The 21717-nt window shown below is 39.6% G+C and overlaps 1 long non-coding RNA gene across 1 annotated transcript; it reads right to left on the bottom strand.

Moving 5' to 3' along the window:
• Nucleotides 1–878: 878 nt before the first annotated feature.
• LOC139085347 (uncharacterized) lies at nt 879–4329 on the bottom strand. Its single transcript, XR_011543627.1, has 2 exons — nt 4220–4329; nt 879–1730 (listed from the first exon to the last, which is right to left on the bottom strand). It is a non-coding gene; the product is annotated as an uncharacterized lncRNA (long non-coding RNA).
• Between the last annotated feature and the right edge of the window lie 17388 nt (nt 4330–21717).

The raw sequence follows: 21717 nt of genomic DNA, 5'->3' as shown, positions 1-21717 counted from the left end.
AGTAGTTTTCTATTGCTGGTGTAACAAATTGTCACACACTTAGTGGCTTAAAACAGTACATATTTGTTATCTCAGAATTTTGTAGGCTAGGCATCTGACACAAGTCTTACTGGGGTAAATTCAAGGTGTCAGACTGGATTGCTTTTCTTTCTTAAGGCTTTAAGGGGAGAATCTGTTCCCCTGCCTTTAGAGGCCACCTACATTCTTTGGCTCAGGGCCCCCTTCATCCACCTCTAGAGCCAACAAAATTGCAACTCTCTGATGTTTCTTCATTAGTAATATCTCCCTCTTGTTCTAAACTCAGCAGGGAAGAGTTTTTCAACTTTAAAGACCCACCCAGAAAATCTAGGATAATCTTCCATCTCAAGGTTCTTAACTCAATCACATCTGCAAAGTCCCTTTGGCCATGCAAGGTAACATACTCACAGGTTCCAAAGACTAAACATGGACATCTTTGGGGGGCCATTATTATGCTCACCAAAGAACCCAACACTCTCATGATTGTTTTAGCCTTCACATTTTTATCTCTAGAGTTATGTGAAAGATTAATTAGCTTCTGAAGTATCTTTCAGATCTAATAAACCAAAGACTCAGGAACTTGTGAACCTCCCTAAATTGTACAAAGAGTCTCATTTGCTGGTGCATATGTACTTTTCTCTGAAGGTGGGATGACAACAGCAATAAACTATCTCCCAAGATTATCTGAGTTTAAGAACCACTGCTCTAAATCCATTCTCATCATTGGCAAATGATTCAAATAATATTTCACAATGACTAAAGGACATCAAGTCATCTTCATGTGCGAAGCTCAGCTTCAAAGAGCCTCTGTAAATGTGGATGAAGGCTGTGTTAGAAGACAGGCACCTATGCAGCTAACATTGTCTTCGTAGTCAACATTTATTGGCTGCTCACAGGGATCCAGTAGTGATTGTACTTAACATTTTACATAGACTGGTTACACAGATTGGTTAACCTTGATTTTTTGAACAGCTCTGCAAGATATTCATTTTAATTATCCCAAATATACAGATGAAGAAAACGAGACTTAAAAAGGTTCAGTAATTTTCCTGAAGTTACATAAGTGGGATTTATACAAGCAGTCTGATTTCAGAGCCCACACTCAACATGATGCCACTGTTTCTAGAACTTGGTTGATCCCAGGAATCTACTGGAATGGTGTTAAAATAAACACACAGACGGACTTATTTCCTAGACTTACTCAGTGCCTACTTCATCAAAACCTTCACAGTAGCTATCTGGAGATTTGTATTTTTAAGAGTTTCCCTAAGAAGAGCTGAAATTCAGCCAGATCTCTCTGGTGTGGTTATACCATTTGTAAAGACAGTGAAATAATTCCATCATATTTGGTCAATAGCCTCTGCCCCAAACCCCTGAGTATCCCTCCTCATCTAACCACCCTCCTTCCCTGGATCCTCTTACTTTCTCAGGGTCTAGTAAGTAACAGGCAAATGCTCAGTTCATCAGGGTACCTCCAGACCCAGCTGCAGTGATATAGTAGCGTCCACCAGCATCCCACCACGACCACCACCCCACCAGATGAGTGTTATGATGAGGCAAGTTTAGGAAGCCATTAAGAGTTCAAGGAAGGTATTCGAATATGTGTGGCTTTTGAAGGCAGCATCAAATAGATCCAGGTTCAAGTTCCAGCTTCACTATCAACTTAATCACCTTAGATGAAGCTCTTCATGATTCTGAGATTGTTTCTTCACCTGTGATAAATAAGGCAACAAGACTTTAATGTTCTCATGAGCATTGGACGAGCTAATTATGTGAAAGCACTATATTAAGTTTAAAACACTCTACAATTGCGAAAAGCTTCTACTTTTACTCTTAAAAGGGGGAACCTAAAGAAGTATTTATCTAATGAGATAAACATATGAACCCAGCTGTATTTCAAAGGCCACTCTAAACTACCAAATATCTTTTCTTGGCAAGTAAAAGGCTTTGTCACCAGAATCTCTGGGTCTTTCAGTTGAATCCACTCTTGCTTTGGAGATTAACCAACTTTTCTTCCTTGCCCAATGGAAGAAGTCTTGCACATTTTGAGAACATTGAATATATGGCCCCTACCTTTAGTGCCCTGCATATTTCCAAGCTGATGATAGATTATTAGAAATGTTTGTGGAAGACATTTCTGTTGAAACACTATTTTTCCAGTGATTAACCCAATGTCTTGCACATATGTACTTTTTTTTACATTTACATTTACTCTCATACTATCTCTTTGTCAGATCTCACACTGACACTGTGATGTAGGCAGGGACAGTAATACTTTCACACAAAGAAGCATTAGACTGAACATATTCCTGCTAGGAGTCAAGCATCATGCTACTAATGGTTTGAGGATATAAACTGCAGATAGCAGATTAGATAGATAGATAGATGATACCTACCTACATACATACATATGCAGATGTGTATATGTGTGAATGTGCATGTGCACACATGCATAAGTATGTTTTTGTGCATATCTGTCTACCTACTCAACAATAAGCCAATATTAAATAGTTACTCTTCTAAAATCACAAAGCAAATGGCATGACTAGACTCCCACCCAACTACCAACTATTCCAATTTATCAGTTTAGTGTTCTTTCCTCACACCTTAAATGTGCTGCAAAATGCTAAGGGAATAGCTATATCACTGATAAATGGTCAAAAAATGTGGCTCCTTGGGTGTTATAGCCCAATGCAGGTACTAGAGCCTGAGGGAGAAATTCTAAAATGGTGGACATGGATAAAATGGCAGGTGGTTCCACTGGGGAGGCAAAGTAGCTCTTTCCCCAAGGGGCTAAAAATGATAGCCATTCTTCCCACATCATTGACTCAAAAGACTATAATGAAACTATAATGATCCATCATGTCAGGGAATATTACTGTTTAGGGAGTTCTTGATCCATGAGCTGTTGGCACAGCGTGCTATGAGGAACCATTAAGGCACAACTTGTCAATGTGCACAATATTTGGGGAACCACAGCTCCCAAAAGGATCAGCTTTTGCCTGCTAACTCAGAGTGCTACATTGCTGAAACACAAAGTTAAAGCTAAAGTGGAAGAGATGTTGTAGTGGGAATAAAACCACTACAATAATAATAAGTCCAATAGACCTGGCTTTGCATCCTGTTCCACCAACTTAAGGTTATGATATTGGGTTAAGAATTTAAGCTTAGTTTTCCTCATCAAAAAGAAAAAAAAAGAAAGATAACTGAATTAGATTAAATTGATCTATAGAGTTTAGGTACTCAAAAAAGTAAAGTGTCTCTCCTATTTTCTACCATGAATTTGTAGACACACATCTGAAAGAGTTGCTGTGCTCACTGTTCCTACTTCCTTATCTCCCAATCTCACCTGACCTTCTTCATTCAGGGTTTCATCACCAAGATTTCACTGAAATAACCTTTGAAACATCAGTGGTGATTTCCATATTGCCATATCTAACGACTGAGTCTCCCTTTTCCTTTAACTTGGCTCACCAGCCCATTTCACACAGCTGATCACTCTACTCCTTGAAACACTGTCAGCACTTGATTTCCAGGTGCTGCAACCTACCCTAGCTGTCTGTCTATCTCACTGGGCACTCTTTCTGCATCTCCTTTTCTGAATCCTTCCACCTTCCTGACCTCTAAATAGTGGAGACCCCTAGAGCTCAGTCATTGGACTTTTCTCTCTCTTGACATTCACTCCCTTGATGATCCTACCCAATCGTGTGTCTTTAAGTAACATACAGACACAGCTAATGGTCAACTTTTCTCTCTAGTCTATACTGTCCAGTATTCCCATTGTTGCATTTGGTGACCTTTTACCCAGGCATTACAGGCGACAAACTAACAATATCCTTGGTTCCTCTATTTATTTACAACCCACGTACTATCTACAAATAATGTCTTCCACTTATGCATTTAAAACATCCAGTAAAAAAACCAGAGCTACTCATCACTCCCATTGCTGTTACCCTGGCACAAGCTTCTATCATCTCTCATCTTTCTGCATCAATGCCATATTCTCTGAATTGGTTCCTTGCTGGCACGTTTTCCCTCTACAGACAAGTTCCAGAGCATTCTTTAAAATTATCAATCTTTTCACATCATTTTCCTGCTCAGAACATTTACCATTAGAATAAAATTCAAAATCTGTAAAATATATTACAAGGCCTTACATCATGCTACATAATCTTGTCCCTCTCTGTCTCGCCCTACTCACCTACTACGACCCCATCTCATAGTCACTGCACCATCATCATGGCAGCTATCTTGGTTTGATTTTAAAATGTCAAGCCTGTTCCCACCCCAGAACTTTCTACTTGTTCTTCCTTCTGTTTAGAACATTCTGTTGCATGGCTTGCTCTCTCAGTTCATAGGTTTCCAAGGTAATTTCAGTTCCTCAGAGAAGCCTGCTCTCGCGATGCTAACTAAAACAGACTTCTGCCTCCCACCACACTCTCCTCACCATTGTCACTCTTCAAGCTACTTCTCTGCTTTATTTTTCATTGCAATCATCTCTATCTGAAATTATATTATTTATCGATCATTTGATATAATAGTTTAAAATAGTCTATTACTTCTATCTCCCCACTCCCATAATGATGTAAGCTCTTAGAGGGAAGAATCTTTGTTTGTTGTTGTTCTATATTATGTCCCACATGCTTAGGACAGTTTGGATCACAATAAGAGTTATATATACACATGTATATGTACACACACGTAATATATTTAGATTTAGATTCATATTCATACTCCTGTTGAATAAATGAATGAATGAATACCTCCACAGACACTGAATGTTTGGAAGTGAACAAGCTGAGCTATGTCTACAGCGTGTTGCCTTCCCTGACCACTCTGGGTAATTGGAACAGCTCCAGAATGTCAATCAAGAATTCTCTGGGCAGCAGCTAACAAGGAGCAGACCTCTATCCAACAACAAGACCTTTTGGAATCAGGTCTCAGTGGGCCCTTCTGAAATAACACAGATACAGTGCAGTAAAAACAGCCTGCAGAAACAGCATTTATAACTCTGTTTACAACCAAAGTCTATCACAGGAAATGCCGAGCAAACACACATAAATAAAAAAGAATTCTCAGATTTATCTGCTGAGACTGTAACAACCTAAAAAGGTTTCTCTAGCAAAAACAGGGCAGGCGGGGAGGATAAAACCACCCTCAATTTCTTCTTTTCAGCTCACATATAAAGGCAATTTCTCCTTGTTTCCAGCTAGGGCCTTCTCTGATCACACATAAGTGGTTCTAACTACCTATGATTGGAGATAAGAAGGGAAGGAACCATATTTTTGCGTTGTTAAATTCTCCATGGCACATGGTACAAATTGGCCTACCTGGTCCTCGGGTTTGACATTCCTCTACTCCCACCATTGATGTACCATCACTTGAAGGCCCAGACATCAAAATTTCAAAAGAAAGAAAGAAAGAAAAAGAAAGAAAGAAAGAAAAAAATATATATATATATGCATGTGTGTGTGTGTGCGTGCTTTAGTTAAGAAGAATTTTTTTAGAAAACACAACTCTAGTTACCTCAGTTGTCAGCTCATTTTCTGCTACATTAGCCTTATGTACCCTAGTTCTATTAACTACTCTCTAATCCCCTTCTTTGTGCTTGAGTTCCCAAACCCTCAATACTCTCAAGATACATATAATATCTCACCCATAGGATTTCTATGCTAGGCATGGTGTCGATATTCCTACCTATTGTCTGGACTCATATTTTGCCTGTCACCCTTAGTCTCCAACGCAACCTAGAAGTTGTGGTCTCTGTGCCCTGCTCCACTTCAGAATCTGGTTTGCCTCAGTTTATCAAGAGGGTACCGGATACCAGGCCCTAAGTGGCAATGGCCCAAGATACAGCACTGAAAATTCCAAGTCACGGGTTATCCTAGAAAAGAGCAAAAGCTGTGGGTTGGGAAGAGTTAAGGAGACTACAGTAATGGCACAGCAGGAGAAGATGGGATTGTGAAAGTTAGTTTGGGGGAAAATAGGAAAAGTAAAAATACTCTCGGCCTTGCCATATATCTCTGAGTCTGTTGGGATTGGGGAAGGGACAGTGGGTACTCAGGTCATAATGGAGACAAGAGAGAGAAATTCAGCAAATGGGTACAGAATGAATGGAAATTAATGAATAAGTGCTCATTCACCAAAATGTACATGTTTCCTTTGACCTATAATATGCTGAGGACAATGCTGGGCTCGAGTGAGATAACGAAGCCCCAGCCATCATGAGAACAGAGTTGGGTTGAGGTGGTAACTAATAAGAAAACTGACAATTTTAATATCGTTATCTCCAGCAAGATTTTATTATGTACAGTGCTGCTGAGGATTTCTATCCAATATAATAGGCTGAGCTGACATGAGAATTCTTTTTCTCTAAACTAAAACAAATAGAATCCTGGATAAAACCTAAGCAAAATTTATTATTTTTTCATACATAAAGTGAGATTAATCCAATAAAGAGAGGAAGAGTAAACACATCGGTGAGGAGGTAACAAAACTAAAGGACTTATGGGAGAATCAAGACAAACTATGAAGTCCACACCTGGGGGATAGATCTTTAACATCAGGAAAGCTTGTGAAGTCCAAGCCGTGGTCCTTGTGCACCCCCAGAGCTAGGGAACCAAAAATATAAATGGCCATTCTTTACGTGAAACAGGGAACAAGAACTCTACCTACTGGCCAAAGAAAGTGGCAAGAAAGTATACAGACATGCCTGATATGACCAAAGCTCAGGCCTGCCCTCTAAGAGTATATGGCCTATATATTAAATAAATTAACATTTTAAAACTTCTCCAGGTTCAACAAAATCCATTCTCTCCCAAATCTCTGACATAGATATAGACACAAACCTGTCTGAATGGATGCTCCACAACTGGGTGTCCAGATAGCTCTCCAACAGACCCAACATCCACTGAAGGGGAGCTTACAGGTAGAAATTATAAACCACAAAAGAACAGCAACCACCAGGAGGGACCTTAGCAAAAGCTACAAACAGGAAGAACTAGAGATGACATATTTATTTAGTCAATGAAGGTTTATTGAGCACCGGCTACAGACAAAGCACTATTCTAGGCACAGGAATATATCAACAAAGGAGACAGACAAAAATCCTTGCCTTCACGAAATTTATATTGCATAAGAAAGTTACTTGAAAATAAGCACCCAAGTAAGAATTCACAACTAATGAATTACTTATAAATTATTTATTTCCTCCAAAAAGTCCAGGGAGTCACATTGGTCTCAAAACTTCACCAATTCTTCAGCATCTTTCATTCATTTCTTAAGATGGAGAAGTTATAGCATAACAATATATACGATTTAGTTACAGTTCAATTCTGATGATACAGCCCAGGCACTTGGATTTGGCTATTTCCTCTGCTTCTATCATTGAACATCTCTTACATTTGGGACAGAAGTATACATCGGGATTAAAGTACAAGCTATAGAGTCAGCCAAACTGGCTTTGAATCTCCGTTCTCCACTTGCTAGCCGAAGGGCCTTGGAAAGGTTGCTTAAACCCACTGTACTGTCTCCACAGTTTTAAAAAGAGGATGTCACTAAAATGTAACTCATGGGGCAACTATGGTTAATCTATATAAAGCACTTAGCAATGCTTGGCCTACAGTAAGTGCTCAATAATTATTGACTATTATTATACTATTTTGATGCCAAATAAAATTTAGCCATGACAAGCATTGACGCTTCTGGATCCTTCATCCAAAGGATGGGATTCTTTTCAAATTCTGAGAGGTACCACCATTCAAAACTTTTAAGTCTTTACAACTCCAGTGAAATGCAGTCCTTCCCCTTTCACAGACAGATAACCTTAGAAAGAGAGACATGCATTTGTTAAATTGATGAGGGGTAGCAAGGATTATTCTAGAACCAGAGTAAGTAAAAGCTGTTCAATAAATTTTGACCAACAAGTTAACTGTGGTAGACAAGAGAATTGTTCAGACATGCGATTTACAACGATTTAGGGATAAAGCTCCTTTGAAATGTACATCCATTCTGTCCTCTAACACCTCCCGAAGGTTGATTAACTCACTAAGCTGGGTTCATGAGAAAGCCCCTGTGATATCTGTGGGTGAAGTCATGCTGAAAATGACAGAGAGCAGCATTAAGGGCAGTTAATCTCACCTTGTGGCTGTTTGATGTCAGTAGAATCTGACATGCTAAGATGTGTTACTGGTGCCCAGTGAAGTCATTAGAGGCAAGTGTGTATGCCTTTTCTGTGGGTACAAAGATCCCACTGATGACAATGATGATGATGATGATGATGATGACGATACTACTGTGTTCATTACTATATATACATACTCTAATTTTATCCATAAATGCTTTTGAAATATAACTAACAATAGGTTCCTTTTACAATTCAAGAAACTAAGACTCAGAAAGGTTGAGTCACATTATTAGCAATGACAAAATCAAAATTCCAGCTTAGTCTGATTCCAAAATTTCTGCACTGAATCGGCTGTAAAATAATCAAATCAATGAAGTCTGTAAATAGATTTTCTCCGTGTTACTCTTCTTCAGTCAAAAAAAAATGTATTGAGTGCAAGGAAACTATATTTAACTATATTTGTAAATATTAAAAAATAGGTTTTAATAATAAGCTGCTTCCACTTGAAAAATTGCTCTTGTGATTCTGATATTTCATTGGTATATTATTTATCTATCCTGCGTGCTTGGTTTCACAAAGACTTTCTACAATGCTCACATGTCCCTAATAAAACAATGTGGCACTTGCATTATGGGCTCACCATAAATTAGTTTGACAGCCAGTAAAAACCATGTTAAGAAAAAGAAAAAGCTCAGCTTCCAAATTGTGATGGGCATTTATTTGGACATTTGACAATAATATTTGAGCATCTGGAGTACACGCCCTGATTATAGCTTATAATTGTTTAGCCAGCTGTCTTATTCTATTGCCACTGGGTGTTATCCAGACACATATCTTAATCATTCCTGAGCTTTGTGGAAAGATTCCAAGAGGAACAAATAATGGGGCTGCCATTCTTGCCTGGGATGCTGTCAAACAAGATGTAGAGTCCTTGAATATCTGAGATGAAATAAATATAAGTGATAATTTAGTCTAACTACCTCCTTTAACAAATGGATAAACTATAGCCTAGAGAGAGGATGTGATCCATTTAAGGTCAGTTTATTAGGATACAGCAAGGTTATGTTGCAGCAACAAGCAATCTCACATTTCAGTGCTTAAAAAAAAAGCTTATTTCTCTCTTATACTACATATCCAAACTGAAGTCAATCAGGTATCCAGGTTATCAGAGCCCCTCCTCCCACGTAAGCTTACATTGTCAGCCCAGTGGGACCAGTGCAATGCAAATTGTACCCAAGGTCTTAAAGTTTCTTCCATGAAGCATTTTGTTGGCTAAAATAAATCATGCCTTTAACTTCAAAGGGAAAAGGGAAGTGTAATCTTACCAAGTACTCAAAAGGAAAAAGTGAGATGCATTTTTGTGTTGCAATAAATATTATAAGCCACATTAACTATAACCACATTCACAATGTGACATTAGCATTGGATTCAATGGAAGGCCTGATTCCAGTGAAGGTTAAAGCCGGGAAAGATACTCTTTGGCAGACATAGAAGGTCAGTGACAGAAGGCCAGGTGACAGGTAATACCTAGAGTCAGAAAAAAAGCTGACATGCTATCCTAATAATCTCTCCATTTGGGGCAAAGTATTCTTTGGAGAGTTCAGGACATCTGGATAGTTCAGGAAGCAGATGTCTAGTTCTGACCCTATGGTGAAGAATACCGTGCTGGAAGGAGAATAATGCCAAAGTAAGTGGATGCTGGGGACTAGTCAAACTCCACTGTGGGGTCAGGAAACACTGGCAAAGAGAGAACCCACATCAGGTTGGAAAATATTGAAAACTGTAGCTAGAATATTTGGCGGCACTCATGATCTAATCTAAAGTGTGTTTAGGGTTAAAAATAAATGAATGAAGATGGGAGGTAGAGAGTTGGAACTCATAGAAGGAATGGGTCAAAGCTGACTTATCTGAGTAAATAAGGAGAGAAGGGCATACATTCCCTTTCATATGTCCTTGGTTGTTGTATGCTGAGAAGGGGGGTCAGCATAAAGTTTGGTAGTAACCTGATAGAATCTGGAAAGGGCTAAGCATGTTCTCTGGGCTCCATTCTACCATTCAGAGAGAAAGTCCAGTCTTAGAGAGGAACTGGAGGGAAAGTGAGGCAGAGGTCTAATCCTAAGAAGGGAGCAACAGAGAGGAGGAAGCAAAGAATGCCACAGCAGAGAACCACCTCCATCTGAAGGCAAGCCCTGGAATCACAGATAAAGGTCTTCAGGTCACTTCATGACCCATTCCCTGATCTTCTAGAATATTCTGGCTCAAGTTGTTCATGCAGCGCTCACCTGATTCTGTCTACTTGATTGGTTTGTAATTGGCTCAAGAAGAAGACATGAATACATCTTGATGTAAAAACCTTGAAAATGTTAAGGCCTGACAACAAAAAAAAAACAAGCAAGCAAGCAAGCTAAAAGCCCAGGAATGCTAGAATATTTCTTCCCAACTTTGAAAAACCTCTACCAAATAAATACTGTTTAATTGCCTTAAAATATGGAGGGACCTACGTGGTGATATGACCTAGTTAGGACATAAGATGAGTGCTTGATTGACAAACTATTCCATTTTGTTGGTGAGAGGAGCCTAGTTACAAGTTGTTGGCAGCACTATTGCTCTCATAGTCATCAATTCATGAGAAACTCAAGCTGGAAAGGAAATGACCAAAACCCGCTCATACTGTATGGAGCAAAAAGTGGGATATACTCAGCCTGTGTGTGTCTGTGTGTGTTGGATTTTTTAAGCTGGCTGTAGCTTAGAAACTTTGTTTTAGGAAAATAGAAGAATTCTCTTAGGAAGACAATTGTTCTTTGGTTTAGGAAACTCATGAATAAGACTCTTTAAAAATACAAAGTGAGAGCCAGAAGCTGAGGTGTAGAAATTAGGACAGAATTTTTTCTGCATGACAAATTTATAAGGTCTCTGTCAGTTCTCCAAACAGAAGATTTTTGAAGATCTCTAGGGCAATGGGACAAGAGGGGCAAAGGCTCAGTAAGGAGGGCCGGCACCAGTGGCTGGACAACCAGCCAGATCAAATGGAAAAAGACAGCCACTAACGGTCAGCTCATGGGGGCACTGAAGTCATGGTCCATCCTATAGTAATTTCTCACCTGCTCTATTCTGAGCCGTAATCATCCTTCATCCTCCCCAGTGCTTGGGGAACGTTTGTTGTATACAATGGCCTCATGCTAGTGATTTGGGGAGGTATAAGTCAGGTGAGCATTCTCCATTTGAAACAAAAGCAAGGCAGAGATTGGACAGCAGTTTATTAAGGCAAGATGGAAAGCAGAGTGATGGCAAAATCAGGAGAAATAAAAGTTTAGAGAATGAGCAGAAGGCAGGCTGTGAACCCTCTTCACACCCCAAGAGTCCTCAGTCTCGTTGGAGATGATGAGAGGCTTTGCCAGTTCTCAGGATGGGGGCTTTAGACGTGTTGGAAGAACACTAAAGGTAAGAGTGGCAGACAGTGAAGGCTGGGTGAACAGCTATGCTTTACGTGCATGAACTTTGAGTTGAAATTTTGTGCCCAAAGGCAGATTCAAAAACTGAGAAAAATCATATAATTGCTACAAACTAGAAGGAGTAGATGGTTGCAAACAGATTCTGCCAATCACCTTGAACTGGAGCTGGCTGAACACAAAATCACAGGAGTGCTGAGAAATGACAAGTTGCAAGACAACCTGCCTCTCCAGTCAGCAAACTTCTTCTCCTGGGACTTTTCCGTTTGGATCCCAGGACCGGCAAAATCTTCAACTAAATTTTGGAGGGGAGTTATTTTTTCTTGAGGGCTCCGTACTGTAGTATTGAGTTAGACTGACTTAAGTGCTTGCTTTACTCTGACTAGTCTTGATTTCTGCTTTGACAGCTACCTACCATCTATTCATGCACCCCTATTCCTTCCTAACTTGACAGAGGTTGCTCAGCTGTCTACTCTTTCACCACGAGGTTCAGGGTACAACGACCACATTACCACCTTCTCTGAATAGATTGTAAGTCACAAAGACTGGAGGATGTTGAGGATCTCTCAGGTACTGTAAAAGAAGCTGGGCCTCATGAAGGATTAGAAATAGGAATTAGTAGTCAATCAGGCACCAAGTTACCTGTCTCTCTCTCCTCACCTTTTAATCTTTCCTCCTTTCTCTTCTAATTTCCTTACCTGCTCTGAAAATAAGCACACAGCCCAAACATGGCCTCCACATCCGTAGCTTTACATGGCCTCCCAGATAAAGGACACAACAAAAACCAACAAGACCCTGAGTCTTGACTCCAGATACCCTGCAGGCAGAGGCTAATTGGTCCAGTTTGGGCTACTGAGTCACCTCTGGTCCAACCAGCTGTGCTCAGGGAGTCAGGATCTAAGACCCCCAACAGCACATTCTCAGAAGAAGGGTACACGATGCTCTCTAAGAAGGAATGTGTGAACAGCAAGAAGCAGTAGGAATTTCTGGTGTTCAATTGCGGAGAATCCACATGCCCAGGCACCATAGAAGGCACATTCAATTTTTATGCAATTCTCACAAGAACCAGGCAACATAGCTATTATTAGCCCGTTTTACAAATGAGGAATGAGAGATACATCAGTCAGAGCCCAGCGGAGAATAGATGGCAGACTCCAGCAGGGTTCAGAGAACCATCAAGGCACGGCACTGACCCAGGAATGAGCCACAGTGGGAATCCCCCACCAGCCCTAGATCCAGGGTCAGGGAGAGGAAACACTGCTCTAGAATCTGATGGGAGCTGGAGTAGAATGATTTCTTCATGAGAACTCTGGCCTTAGATAAAAACACATAGCTGTTACCCAAACTCTGATCTGACAGGGACAGAACAGCAAGAACAAATGCTGTGGCCTCTTTTACTCCAGTCTTCTGCTGGTGCCTCCCACCTGCAACTAGAAACCAGAAGGATTGCCCAGATGACGTAGTCCACAAAGGCAGCCTCCCAGGGTACCAAGTAGGGTGAGGAAGGATGGAGAAATGGATCTGCCAGGCAAAAGGAGAACAACTGAACAAGGGACTTACGATGCTTGGGCAATAAGGTCAAGGTCATAGAGTCAGTCTGAGGTAGAGCCAGCTTGTCCACATAGGTATAACAGGCTCCCAAAGCTGTGCTCTTCCCTAATCTTGACATTGCCCTGGTGAGAGCTCTTTGACACTGATCATTCTCTTTGCAGATGGAAGCAAAGGGGAAGAAACTGATGTGAGCAGGCCCAGAGATCCCAGAGCCAAGCCGGGGTGCAGGCCTTCTCCAGTTCAGCCTTTATTCTTTACCTTGCAATATTTCTCATTGCTCCCACCTCCTTTACCACTTGACCCATTCTTGTACTCTTAACACCAAACATATTAAATGACTTATAGTACCACTAATGCCTTGCTGCTCAAAGTGTGGTCCATGGACCACCTGCATCAGCATCAGCAGGGAGCTTAGAAATGCAGAGTCTCAGGCTCCACCCCAGACCTACCAATCCAAATCTACATTGGATCAATATCCCCAGATGGTTCCTGTGCACATAAGATTGTGAGAAGAGCGCCCTAATGCACCATGCCTACTCTAACTCTGGGACTTCCTGCGGGATGTGCCCACCTTAGCCTTGAATGGTGGGGCATATATAGCATAGTTTTTAATTTGTCCAGAAACATTTTTTTTAAGGGACTACCGTCTCCAACATGGGGAGAATGCTAATTATATGGTTGGTATCCCCCACCTCATAGGGATCTGATGATTCAGGCTGGCCTAGGTGCACAAATTCCATGGTCCAGAAATTAACTTGAGAACAGTGCTTCTAACTAACTGCAGTGGGTGAATGAATACATGAGTGAATAACAGAATAAGGATGTGGCCCAAACAGGACCAATTAGCATCCTTTCTGTGGAACTGGTGTGGATCTTGACCGAGACAAGAAAATTAAAGATATGTGTAAGAACAAGAGTATTGCAGACATGGTCCAAACCCAGTTTCTAAACTGGACAGTCCCTTGAACCCCTCACTTATAGCAGCCAATAAATTCATATGTGTGCTTGGCTTTTGGTATCTCTAACCAGCAACTGAATGATTTCCAATGAATTCTCGATATTTTATATCCATATTCATATTTCTGAACATCACTTAATCTGGGCAGCCTTTTCTGACACTCCTTCCATAAGCAGAAATAAATGTCCCATCTCTCTGCCAACACGATCTTCTGGGCATATCTCTGTCACAACACTTGTCACACCGCTTGATCACAGCCCTCCCCAGTTTCTTTCTCACTGGACTATGTGAGGACCAAGGGCAAGGACCTTGCTGTCTTTTTCACTATTGAAGCAACAGCATATTGAAGAGTCTCTGGCATATAATAGGCACTTAATCAATATATTTTGCATAAAAGTTCATTTTTAAATCACTCTCCCACATTCTACACATACACAGAATGTGTTTTAAGTCCTTGTGAAAATTTCAAAGTAGTAGTATTTCAGTAGAATTGGATAAATTCTCCTGGGCAGATCCAATAAAAATAAAGGAAGAGTGTAATCAGCCACTCTTTTCAGCTTCATTAAGTAGGGAATTGGAGGCAAAACTGAGAAGCCAGACAGTGCTTGGGAATATGATACATGTCTTTTAAAGGACTTAAAAAGAACAATTATGAAGACAGGGTTCCACAGTTAAAATGAATCTTAATTGAATCAGTCTGGAGAGAGGAGCCCGAATTAAATTTAAAGGGAAAGTTTAAGGGATTCTTCATAATTAGGTAAGTTAATTCAAAACATTCACAGTCTAATAGTTTCATCCACTCCTAGGGCTGGATTGAGAGGAAAGAGAACAAATGAGTTTGAAGTAATGCTATGAAATTCTTACCATGTAGTTTGATCTCCTTCCCTTGATGAACCAGGACCTGAAGGTGGAGAACTTGGGTGGTGGGAGTAAGACAATGCCTCAAACTGAAGGTTGGGAAATGCAAAATCAAAGGAGAATTAACAGAGGCTGCATTTCCCAAGAAAAATAAATTAAAACATTTAAGTCATATTAACTAGTCTAAATATAACTTGAAATGAAGAAAAAGAAAATGAATGAAAAGAAGCAAGTTCAGTCATCTGCCCTGGAGCAGAATGAACACAGAATATGCTTATGTACATCTAGAGGTCACTGGCAGGTACTTGTTAGGATCAGTTAATGGGGGTTGGGACATTAGGCAAACCACTCCCCACCTCCATCCTTCCTTCACCTGCCCCACAAAAGGAAGCCCTGAGACATATTGTGGTGGGCAGACTCCAAGATGGCCCTCAATCATCGCTGTGTTCATGAGCTTGTATAATATTCTCCTTCCTTGACTATAGGCTGGATTTGTTGTCTCACTTCTAACAAATAGAACACAGCTGAACTAACAGGATGCCACTTCTGATTAGGTTTTAAAGACTGTGGCTTCCAACTTAAGCACTTCTTTTCATTCTTTAAGATCTCTTTCTCTGGGGGAAGCCAGCTGCCATGCCATGTGGGAGCCCTGTGGAGAGGCCCATATGGTGAGGGATCAAGGCCTGCAAACAGCCATGTAAGTGAGCTTAGAAGTGGATGTTCTTCTCTAAATCAACATCTCAAATGAGACCACAGCCTTGCTTGACAGCTTGACCGAAACCTCATGGGAGACTTTGAGCCAGAGGCACTCAATTAAGTTATGCCCAGAGTCCTGACCCACACTACATGTGAGATCATAACATAAATACTTGTCTGAAGCGGATATGTTGTGGGGCAATTTGTTATACAGCAATAGATAACTAATACAAATTTTGAAGACTGAAAGTACTCTTCAAGAATATATAAGTTGACCATCCTAATGTGCTGGAGTTTTTAATGGCCAATATTTGTTTGGTTTGTTTGTTTTTCCTAAAAGGAGCATAGTGCCATAGGAGGAGAGTAAGTTGCAGCAGAGTAAGGTCAGGACTCAGAGATCTTCATTTCCAAAATGCTGGATGGATGATTCTGAAGCACACCAAACTCTGAAATCCATACACTTAACGGAAATGCAGTAGCCTTTGGTGCAGTGAGAGCGAGGTTCAACCCTAGCTTCATCCTATACTGGTCATATGATGTAAAACAGGTCACTTAGGTATTCTGAGCCTCATTTCCCAAATGTATAAATGGGAAGAATTCTATTACCTTCTCAGTTATTGGCAGGATCAGTTAAGATAATAGATGGAAATAAAAGGTCTAGCATTTGGCACATAGTAGGCACTCAACAAAACTCGATTTTCTCCCTGGCCAGTTGAGTTTGGTCTCAACAAAGACTGCATATGTGTGATGGTTAATTTCATGGTGTCTGCTTGGCTGGGCTAAGGGATGCCCAGATACCTGGTAAAGCTTTATTTTTGGGGGTGTCTATGAGGGTGGTTCCAGAAGAGATTAACATTTGAATTGGTGAATTGAGTAAAATAGATCATCCTTCTCAATGTGGGTAGACATCATCCAATCCTTTGAGAGTCCAAATAGAACAAGAAGGCAGAGAAGGGCAAATCCACCCTCTCTCTGCTTAAGCTGAGACATCCATCTTCTCCTGCCCTTGGACATTGACATCGGCACTCATGATTCTCAGGCTGCCTCAGATCTGGACTTAAACTACCAGCCCTGGATTCTCAGGCCTTCAGACTCAGACTGAATTACACTACTGCCTTTCCGGGTTTTCCAGCTTGCAGATGGTAGATGGTGGGACTTGCTGGCCTTTATCACAAAGTGAGCCAATTTCTATAATAAATCTCCTTTTCTAGCACTCTCTCTCTCTCTCCTATTGGTTCTGTTTCTCTGGAGAACCCTAATACAATATGTTAACATTCACAAGGACAAAACTAATAGAGTGGAAATCCTGGAGGAACATAAGGTTACTAACGTCTCCCTCAAGGACTGAAAAAAGCTGTCATCTGTTTTTTTTTTTCTCTTTTAGGTCAAAAACAATAGAGCAGTTGGAAAAAGAAGATTAAGCCAAGAGTGGCCACCCAAACCTCTCAATCCTAAGAAAGAACGTCATTACTGATGATAACAAAGCAGTTTTTCCAGATGAGTAGATGTTGAGAGAGACGCAAGATTTATATATATATATATATGTGTGTATACACAAACACACACATGTACATATGTATATGATACACGTATATTTCATATGTATACACATATATGTATATACACACATACATATGTATATGTACACACTTGTATGGTTCTGAAACCAAAGTAGAGAGTGGATGTGTTACATTGCCTAAGGATGTGTGCTTTTTGCTTTAAATCCACAGAAACTACCTGCCTAGTGAGCTGTCTGCGTGCATTTATCACCCTGGAACCAGGGCATCAACAAGTTCTAACAGACATTGTGGAATTATAGTCAAACAAAGACATACGTCACCTGATAGTTCCTACAGCACATTGCACAATGCCTCCAGAGTAAAAGCTCTCTGTCCTTGCATCTCACAGTTGGCAGCCCCTTTCCTCTCCCCTGACTCTCAGGGTCCCTTCCTGCCAGCACACTGCCCTATATTGTTTGTGCCTCCTTCCTGCTATTTCTTCCTCCTGGCTACAGCTAATTAATTCCACTCAGGTGCCATGTGACCTTCAGTTTTCCTCTACTGGGGAGCACGCAAGTAACAATAAGTGGCTACTGAAGACCAAAGATGCCGTCCTGGTTGGGGAGGGCAGGGATTTGGCTAAATCCCAAGTCTGTTTTTTAACTAGCTGAAAGACTTGCCTAGGTTCCTGCCTGTTCTCTATTTTTTAGCCCGTGAATGATCGTAAACATGTCTTGACCCTTTTGGAGGTTCCGAATTCATGGAGGTACCAAGAAGAACAAAGGAGAACATCTGTGAAAAACACTGGTACATGCTGAGAACTCTTTAAATGTTAACTCATTATTGTTACAGTTTTTAGTATGTTTTATTTTTATGTGTAAATCAGTATTCTAATATATCTCTATGGGACTATTGAGGTAACTGAATGAAATGATCTGTGTATTGTAGCTACTACAGTGCCAGGCACATTTTAGAAACTCAATGAAAGTTATTTCCGTTTCCTTATCTTCCTTTTTCTTAAATCTGAAATCTTCCAAAAGGTAGAAAGATAGGTCAGTGATAGATAGAAGAAAAGAAGTGTCTGGTCCAGAAAACCTTTACCAGTCCCCTCAAAGCATTCCAGAAAGGTATTGGCTACTGTAGCAACCCTAAGACAGTCTTCAGATTCTTCGGAGGGGTCTTGGCAGTGCCCCGTTCTTCCTGACATTTTATGAGAGTCCTAATTTCCTCTACATCCAAGAACATTATCTGACTTTTCTTTCTGAGAATAAGATCAAAAGAAAAACAAAAACAAAACAAAACTGAAAAGAGGAAATAGAATTTGCTTCAGAGTTTCTCATGTCCCAATCTTACTTGGAATAAAGTATGCTGAGATTATGTATTTATTCAACAAATCATATTTTGACAAAGTCCGGTACCAATCCACCGAAGATTTGTGTTGTAATTCCATGACATAAAGAAGTTGCTGGGACATAGCTGCTCAGCCAGAAACTACAATTGTTAGTTCTTGTTATAGGGAGGAACTTGCAATTGATTTCTGGCCACTAATAGGAGGAATTTATATCACTTCCTGTCCTGACCCCACTTAACATCTTCCTGTATGCTCCTCTATCCTCTCACTTCCTCATTTGCCAGCCAGAGGGATGTGGACAACCAGTGTAACCTTGAAAACCAAACTTTTAAGATGTTAGATCCTCCTCTGACCTGGGTTTCCAAATAAATCCCTGGAACAAACTACTATGAACACCATCACCAATCCAAGTGCCCATTGACACGATCCAGTAAGGGGCCCATGACCAAAGTTGGTCCTATGAGTGATACCTCTTGGAGTTTGCTAAAAATGCTGATTTCTTTCTAGCTATTCAACTGTAGGATGCAGACCGAGGCCAGTTTATGGCCATCTTCCTAATACATTAGGCCAGCTTGCCCAAGAACAAAGCCAATGCATAGAAAATCAGGGTTGAGAGATGAACAGAGACAGTACTCCATGTTAGATTTTTCAGATATATGAGCCATTCTTAAAACAGTTTTAACTATTTCTGTTACATGCAACCTAAAGAATCCTGTTGAATATAATCTTACGTAATGATTATATTTATTCACAAATTCTTATAATCCAATATGTTTCTTGTGATATGTCAGAGTTACAACATAGTAAGTGGGAAGAACACAGCTTGTTTTTTTTCTCTTACTTTGTCATTTAATAGCTTGTTACCATGAGTAAGTAACTTAATGTTGCTAACACCAAGTGTCCCAGTATTAAATGTGTGGATAAAAATATAATGATCTACAGAGATGCTGGGATGAAGAAATGAGATTGCTGGATTGAAGTTCTGCCATGTGGTGGAATGAGTTAACACTATAACATAAATGCTTCCTTGTATCTTACTTTGAAATAATAGGTAAAACAAATTCCTAAAAAAGTTAAATATATAAGTGAAAAAAAATGGGGGTAGGAGACTTACCCAGGTTCCAGAAACCAGGGCTGTAAACTCATGAGCTGATCTTCAAGTCTTCTGAGCATAGAGATACCCATAAAATGGAACTCCTAGGGGCTGGATGCAGGGGGTTAACCCCATAGAAGGACAGGAGATTTGTTATTTAGCCAGGGTATCCAGAGATTTTGAAATGAGTTCTTTATATAAATCTAGGACCTGAGAAAACCAAATGCCTAAGTGAAGGGGAGACCAGAGAAACACTGTTCACCAGCCAAGGAAAGAGGGAATGAAGTTTGTCTCCAGCCAGTCCTCTGATTGGAAGAAAAAGACAAGGATGGTCACTCACGAGAAATTGTTAAACAACCAAATCAGCACGGAGAATTAGTTTTACTCTCTTGAATTTGCTCAATAGTCTCTAAACCAATATATTAACAACTTAAATTATCTAAAACCTGCAACACCCCTGGGACATCCAGGGGAAGAAAACTCCAAAACTTTCGGAAGCAACATTTCCAAAATCTAAGGCTCTCCTATCAACACCCACAATAAAATATCTCTTATGAGAATATTACTTCTGATATCAATATTTGGACATCAGCTTTCTTACAACATAGGCAAGACAGATACTAATTAAGTGAATGCAGAAAGCATTAATATGGATAAAGGTGACCTTTATAAATGATAAAATGAATAATTCACCAGAAAGATATTATAACCTGGACTATGTTAAAAACATAGACACTAAAATTAAAAGCAAAAATGGCATTTGATTAAGTAAAGAATATTCAATGAAAGATTTTAACACATCTTTGTAAGAAAATTATAAATCAAGCAAAGAAAAAATACTAAGGATATAGAAAAGAGTTTGACAGATGTTTTCTGTAAAATCACTTCTGAAAATATTTTAGGATTTGCAGGCCGCATATAGTCTCTATAATTTATGCTTCTTTGTCTCTCTCTCTCTCTCTCTCTTTCATATACATAATCCCTTAAAAGATGTAAAAACCGTTCTTAATTCACACGAAAAAAGCCCAAGCGATGGGCTGGATTTGTCCAATGGACCACAGTTTGCTAGAAGGTAAGAAAACAAGTAGCAAGCTTAATCTAATGAATATTTATTAAATTCTACACCAAACAAGCGTTCTAATAGTTTGTAGATTATCATACATTCTTTTTCTTTGAGCAAATATGAAACGTTTATGATTGGTCACATTATAATCCATAAAGAAAGAGTCAGTCAATATAAATAAGAGCCGATAGCACAAAAAACATGACCTCATATCATAATGCAATAATATTAGAAATTAATATAGAACAAAGCCCAAACACGCAAACATTTAGGAATTTAAAAACAAAACTTCTAACAGATCGTGGGTTGAAAAAGAAGTCATAAAAGAAATTTCACAGTATTTCAAATTGCGTGATTATGTAAACACTACTTTGCATAAAATGTACAGCCTTAGATATGTATATTGGTAGTAACATCAACCTAAAGAAATTATGTTAACAATGTTAATTTTTTTCTTTAACATCAGAAACTAGCATGCAATGCTCACCCTCACACCTCTCACTCAGCAGACCACTAGAGATCCCTGTCAGCACAGTAAGCTTAGAAAAAGGAAGAAGAAACAATATAAGGACCAAAAAGGAAGCAATCAAATTGACACCATGATAAATTGACAAACAGTATGACAATGTATAGAAAAGTGATAATCTACAAACTATTAGAATTAAAAAATCAAGATTACTAGAAATAGAATCACAATAAAATATCGATAGTGTTCTAAACACCAGGAACAAGCAATTAAAGTAAATTATCACTATGAACAGAGTAGGCACACAAAAATATCTAAACTACTAAACCATTTGTCATGTTTTGAAAGAAAACTTCAATACCGTAAAGGTGATGAGACTACCACAAACTAGTTTTTAATCAAAACCAATGTCGTTTTTATGTAACATAACAGGCTGATATACTTAAGTTTCTGTAGAAAGATGCAAATCCAAGAGTACCCACATCAAAATGGTAAGATGAAGTGGGAGGGAAGAAAACTCACCTTACTGAATTTAAATACATTATAAAGATATAGAAATCAAAAACAATATGAGATTGAAGTAGGGATAG

The sequence above is a fragment of the Equus przewalskii genome, chromosome 8 (assembly GCF_037783145.1).
Source record: "Equus przewalskii isolate Varuska chromosome 8, EquPr2, whole genome shotgun sequence".
NCBI lineage: Eukaryota > Metazoa > Chordata > Mammalia > Perissodactyla > Equidae > Equus > Equus przewalskii.
Note: the sequence above shows the minus strand (reverse complement) of the source record. Positions and strands in the feature narration are given on the sequence as shown.